This window comes from Telopea speciosissima, chromosome 6, assembly GCF_018873765.1.
Source record: "Telopea speciosissima isolate NSW1024214 ecotype Mountain lineage chromosome 6, Tspe_v1, whole genome shotgun sequence".
Classification (NCBI taxonomy): Eukaryota; Viridiplantae; Streptophyta; class Magnoliopsida; order Proteales; family Proteaceae; genus Telopea; species Telopea speciosissima.
In genome coordinates this window covers 37,525,528-37,531,963 of record NC_057921.1, presented here as the reverse complement: position 1 = coordinate 37,531,963, position 6,436 = coordinate 37,525,528, and positions in this window count along the sequence as shown.

Below are 6,436 nucleotides of genomic sequence, written 5' to 3'. Positions count from 1 at the left end.
TTTTGCCTAGTTGTAATTATTTTCTTTTCTCATCAAAATAAAAATTCAATGTTAAGTTACATCTATTTCAATAAAAAATTAAAAAAGAGAGAAGTTGTTTAAATAAAAAATAAAATGTTTAAAGCCATTTAAAACCAAGATTATTTAAACCAAAACCATTGAAACCATTTACTAAATGGTTCGGTTTTGATTTTACCTAAAGAAGTTTGCACCGGATCAATCCAACCCGTTTTCACCGAAATTGAATCGTTTAATACCCTTACCCCCCCCCCCCTTCCCCTCTCCTACCAACCTTTTTTTTTTGGGAAAAAATTTCATCACTTCCCTATACGTACCCCTATTTACTCCAAGTCCCCTATTCAAATTTTTACATTTGATTCCCTCTAAAAAAACAAACTCCTACCTCTCTTTCTAGCCTATTTATTTAATTGGGCAAGAGATCTCTACTTGGTCGCATAGTCTCTACACAAGTGTCTGGACCAATGGGGAGCACATCCAGGGGACAGAGGCTTCATCTCACGATGCCCTATGAGAGGGCGCAAGAAACACCAAGTAGAAATCTTTTTCCCTAATTTAAAATACCCAAAGCAACCTCCCATGACCTAATCGTTCCATTTTTTTAATACAAGTGGGACCCACTACTTCTTCTCACCTTGAACCGCATCAAAACCACAGCTCACCATCTTCCCCAACCCACCCCCTACTGCCCTACTCTTGTTCTTTCCTCCCTTTCATCACTCTCCCTATTGCCATCATTCACCCTCATCCTGCATCGCAACCCCACCCCTGCCATCTCAAACCGCCAGCCCACTTCTTCTTCTTCTTCACCCAATGGAAGGTTGACCTCTTTTGGGAATGGAGACCTCAGCCCTTGTGGATGATTAAATTGGAATCTGTTTCCACGAATTTTCGGTCTGCTGACCGAGCATAAACCGAACAGTGAGGATAAGGATTACCCTCACTCTTCTTCAGACGGGGATTGGGTTCTATCTCTACCTTGATTGCTCTAAGGACTTTTTAACACAAACAATGCAAGGAAACAACAAAAATCACTCAAGCTTAACTGAAACAAAGCAGAGTATTCTATTGAAAATCGTTCCAGAGAACGATTGAAAGTACATCAACAAACCCTTTGTGACAAGGGAAAGAGTTCTACTAAACTACGCTAAATTACTCCTACTCCCATATAAAATAAAAGCGAGTTTTGAATGTTCGATTGATGGTCCGCTTTGTTTTCTCCTCGCCTCTTACTTATAGCACATGGGTTCCTTGCACCCCTCAATGGAGTTGGTTACGACTCCTTAGCTCATCGTGTCCACTTCTCGAGGAACTCTAATGCCGGTTGCAACTGCCAGGCCATCAATAACCGATGCCGGGAACCCCACTTACTATGAACCCGGTTTGGGCCGGCTTCCTTATGGGCCGAATGGTCTCCTCTCAGGCCATTGGGCCTACTTGAATGACTAAACAATCGACTTCTGGGCTGCTGGGCCTATTTTCGAGATCAAACGATTTGGGGGTATAAACAGAATCTTAATGTGGAGCAATTTCATGGAATAAAATCCAACTTAAAAAGATCAAAAAAAGGTCTACTGTCACTATGAATCAAAGAGTCGGAGCTTCTACATTTGCCGAAAGAACACAAAGTCTGCTGCTGTAACTGGAGCGTTGCTGTGCGCATCGTGCGGTGCAGGAACGGCCATGTGTGCACAGCGGGCCCCACTGTGCACACATGGCCGCTGCTGTGCCGCACAATGCGCACAGCAGTGCTCCAGATACAGCACCGGATAAAGGTCCGTCGGAGTGTGCAGGGCCCCACTGTGCACACATGGTCGCTGCTGCATAGCACGATACGCACAACAGCATTCCAGTTACAGCAGCGGATAAAGGTCCTGAGGAGTTTGCAGGTACCATTTTCAATTTAAACATTCCCTAAGGACATTCGGCCACTGGATTAGCATAACGCCACAACCACATTGAGGATTGAAGTTGGAACACCTTCACTCTGTGTCATGGTTTTAAAATTTGGATGGGAATCAATTGAATCAGCCAAGTAAGTATATTCATAATTGAGTTGAAACCTACATTTTGTCTTCCTTCTCAACCATCTATCATTATGGACCCAGAATTCTTTTTTTGCATTTTAATCCAGAACCCAAAAATATTGTGTTTTCCCTGCTTCCTCTGCTATTTTCTGATCAATCTTTTTAGATTGTACTTTGAGAAATTTACACATATCTCCCCTAAGGTAAGGCCTAATTACAGATTTACGCATGAGTTTTAGATATTTATGCATACATCACTTGTGAGAGGCACCGCATGACGCATGTACATGTGAGAGGCAATCACTTGTCCTATTTGTGCCATTATTTACAATGGGGAGGAGGGGTATTTATGAAAACAAAATAAGCACATGATTGACTCTGAGATGTAGGGGTCCCCTGATCAGATCTTCAAGCAAACCAGTTTTTTCGAACTCTACAACAATTCTGAAACATGACATGGGAACACAACGACAGATATCTTCCATGTCCTCCTGAAGATGGCCGCTGCTGCGCCGCACGATGTGCACAGCAGCGCCCCAATTTTCCTCATGAAGACCCCTCAGCCGACCTCACACAATCATTAATAGAGTGCCATGCACCAGATCCGTATCCACATAAAAATACATATCATAAACCATGCAAATCATTGTCCTATTATAAACCTACTATAAAACAGAGCAATTACATCTTGCAAACATCAAAATGACAGTAGTAGTGTGTGCTGGATTTATAACCGTCCCTGAGTGAAGCTACCCCCAGCCCTTGCCGAAAGGATCCACAGCTTTGAATGAGCTGGGCTCATGCATGCCTACCACTATATATTAAATTAAAAAGAGTGGTTCGGCCATAGCAATTGCAGCTGGCACCATGGTTCTAAGTATTGGTATCGTATCGTTCATATCGGGCATTATGTATCGGTTTTGCTAATCTTCAATATCGATATCGTACTGATACCGTATCAATAGCACGGTACAGACAAGGTATAAAATGGTTAGAAAACTCATTTTTAAGGAAATTCAAGGGTATTTTTGTCGGATACAACCGATCCAGGCCGATACCATATCGGTATCGTATCAATTTTGTGGGTTGCTGATACCCATTCCGATACTGTGCACTAAAACCATGGCTGGCACGGTGGCATCTTGCTCAACTCACAATTTTTCAGCCGAGGATGCTTGTGTAATTGTCTCGCGACATAACTTGGTTCAGTTTTGCTATAATAAAACTTTGGGCTGATGTTCTCTGTGCCGCAGCGCAGCCTGCACCCAGACACATGGGCTTGCCATTCAGGGGGGTAGGGTGGTCATTTTGCCCACCCCCATGTGTCTGGGCGCAGCCTATGCCCCGACACAAAGAACATTTGACCTAAGACTTTAATATCTTTCCCCTTGGGTTTTACCTAGAACTCCGCAAGATTATAATGCAGTTTGAGTGATTGTCGACAGATTGATTAAATCAGTCCATTTTCTCCTCATCAAGATCACTTATCCAATGGACAAATTGGCAATACTGTATATTGATGAGATAGTGGCATTGCATGGAGTGTCTGTATCTATCATGCATATTAAACTGAGATCCAAGGTTCACGTTGCATTTTTGGAAGAGTTTACAGAAGGCCTTGGGTACTCTACTACATTTTAGCACGACATTCTCCCTCTCTCTCTCTCTCTTCTGAGTGTGAATGGTGGTGCTGATTTGAGACTGTGAATCTCAAAATTGTTTGGTGCTAGTTTGTATTATTCGTTTGCTTTGAATTGTGGATTCAAGTGTTGATCTTCTTTAATTCTTATCGTTGTTCAAACGATAAAGAACTATTATCTAGAGGAAGAACTTCAATTGCGATTCTAAGGTAACCTATTGATTCCCGTTTTATGTGGTTATAGGATGATCAAATTTGAATGCAAAAGTTCTATATCCGATCCGAATCCGCTACGCTATCGGGTCATCGATTCCAATAGTAAGAAAACTTCATTCTTTGTACAATATGAATTGAATGCATTTGTCTCGTCGTAGTTTATTCTCCTATTTATACATGATATATAGTATTTCATGCTTTAAAACTATATTTTGTATGTATCCTAAACATTTCCGTATGTATATATCTTTAGTGTATATATCTTGCATCTCTACGAAACAATACAATGTGTCTCTTAAAATCACCTTTCTAATATGCATTTATTCTAAATACTTCCATATATATCTTTAGTGTATCTTTCGATACGTCTCATAAAATCACCTTTCTAGTACGAGATCTGATATTAATACTTTAAACCTTGGTCGAAACCGAAGTGATTTATTCGGTTTGTCAATTTTAAATGCTGTAATCCAAACCGAAAAGTTTGGAGGGTTGGAGTAAGACTAAGGAGAGTGACATGATAGAGACGTTGCTGGGAAGTGGACAAGATTTCCATGGAGAGAGCAGGCAAGAGGTAGTTGAGTATAAATATGGAGTGGACACGTACACCTCGTTTATTGGAATTCAGATGAAGTCTATGGCATATGGCATTGGTGTGCGCAAAGGGATATATTTCATAATTTCCTGCCTATTTTAAAAAAGGAAAGGAATTAATAAGAAACAATTTTCAAATAGGGAAGGTGGAACCTGCTTGATTATACATGGGTTAATTTGGTTCGGGTTGATCAAAATGTAGTTATGGAATGTAGGTTTTTTTTAAATTTGGTTCGATTTGGTTTCGATTCTAGTTTAGGAATTATCGGTTTTTGGTTCAAATCAAATATTAAAATTGAATAAGAATCGAATATAGGAACCCAACACAGACCAAACCGATCAAGTTCAAATTGAGTATCAAATTACGTACATAACCAAATTGATTCTCGATTAAATTTTGATCACACTAACGTTTCCTTGGATCAAATCGAATACTCGAAACCAAACCGATTGATAAGCTTATGAGGGACATTGCATCATAATTTTTTCTTTCTATTGGGGGAAAGGAGAATATAAAAATAAAATAAGGGAGAAAGAATACCATTTGGTCACACCATCCGCGCCCTGACACCAAGGACACAATAAATGACCGCCACACCCCTTTCTGTTAAAAGAAAATTGGTATCTAAATAAATGAGGTAGGGTCAAATTGATAGAGCTTGATGACTGATAATTTGTACACCTGCATTGCTAGCTAGACTCCTTCTTGATCCACTTTTTGCAAAACTATATTTAATAAAAGCATCTACACACATTGCAATATGATTGACAAGGACTAAGCCCATCTATGAGGACAATTGGATGATTACCAATTGGCAAGATCTGTGTGTCAAGTGGTGGGAGTAGTTGAGGTAGTTGTGAGTAATGGTTTTGGGGCCAAAGTGGGTTGAGAAGGTCTTTTTCTCACCTCAAAATATTGTTTTTTCTTCAAAATTTGGGTAAGATTGGAATCATCTATGAAAGGGGAATGTAACAATAAGGTTGCTCCATTGTGACAATGTGATCAAGTGGTCATGGGTATGGAAACAGTTCCTTTGCAAAAGCAAGGGTAAGGTTGCGTATATTATGACCCTCTCCAGATCTTACAGTGACGGGAGCCTTATGCACTGGATACGTCCTTTTTATGAAAGGAAAATATAAGATTGATAAATTGAAGAATGAGCATCTAGAAAGAGTTTGGATATATTTTTCACATCATAGAATTACTCTTGAAAAGGTAAAACAAAGGATGTTGTCTTCCACAAATATACCAAGGGAAATGTTAGTGTCAACAATCTTATATACTTGCAAATTAGGTTGGACTTCATGGAATCAAAATTTTTTGGAAAAAAACATAAACAATAAAATTTGTGAATACCATGTGGTACAAATGTAATTTTTTATTTTTGGGTGGAGGGAAGTGAGGGTAAAATCAAAATATCAAGATGTTTACAATGAGTGAAATAAAGGGTTAACTTGCTTACCCCAAAAAAAAAAAAGGGTTAACTTGTTTTCACTACGTTAGTGACATTTAATTTTTGTAACCACTTATTGTACTCAAATTGGACTTCAATTTTGTGGATAAGACTCCATGGTTCACACTTCACATGTTAGGTTTCTGATTAATGGGAGTTGTCCACATTACTCAACAAGTCATTAAAATTTCAGGACTACAAAGAGGGTGCATGGGCATATATGGAAGGGTATGTCGTTACAAGATATGTGAGTTGCTAAATTTGAGGTCAAAATTCGAGATGTGACTTATCCAGAACATTCCCTAGATATCCAACGATCAGATTTTCGATTTGATTCTCCTACATAACACACAATGAGAATCATTGGCACAATGCATTTGTCACCATGTGTAATGACAACAAGATTCTCCATTAAATCAATGAATTAAAACAATGGGAAATTACAAAAGGTGTACTTATCCCCTCCCGTTCTTTGTCCGGCCCAGTGC